This window comes from Chrysemys picta, chromosome 5, assembly GCF_011386835.1.
Source record: "Chrysemys picta bellii isolate R12L10 chromosome 5, ASM1138683v2, whole genome shotgun sequence".
In the NCBI taxonomy this organism is placed as follows: Eukaryota; Metazoa; Chordata; order Testudines; family Emydidae; genus Chrysemys; species Chrysemys picta.
In genome coordinates, this window is record NC_088795.1 from 131019073 (window position 1) to 131019476 (window position 404).

Below are 404 nucleotides of genomic sequence, written 5' to 3' on the forward strand. Positions count from 1 at the left end.
TCGGCAATCCAGGGATCATGGTTACAAAAAGTTGCTCACAGTTTGCACAGTTGAATGCAGTGCAGGGTTTTCTCCGGCTGGGTGGGACAGGCTTTGGGAGAGCATTTTCCTGATCATCTGCACACACACATGGTATGATTTTCATGTGCCCATTAGAAGAAGTTTTATTGTGTGGCTGTGCTCTGTAGGGAGTTGGACTTTGTTGGCCTGAGACAGGATAGTGAAACACATCCATGACATGGTCATTACAGGTCTGACATACTGTCCTGCTGTTACATGCTCCTGCACTTGCTGATTTGGTGAATCTGATGTAGGTGGATTGATTGACAGTGATGGGTAATTGTGAGAGTTATTGATAACTTTGCTCTGTGGTTTGGTAAGAGAGACACAGGAGCAGGTTTATA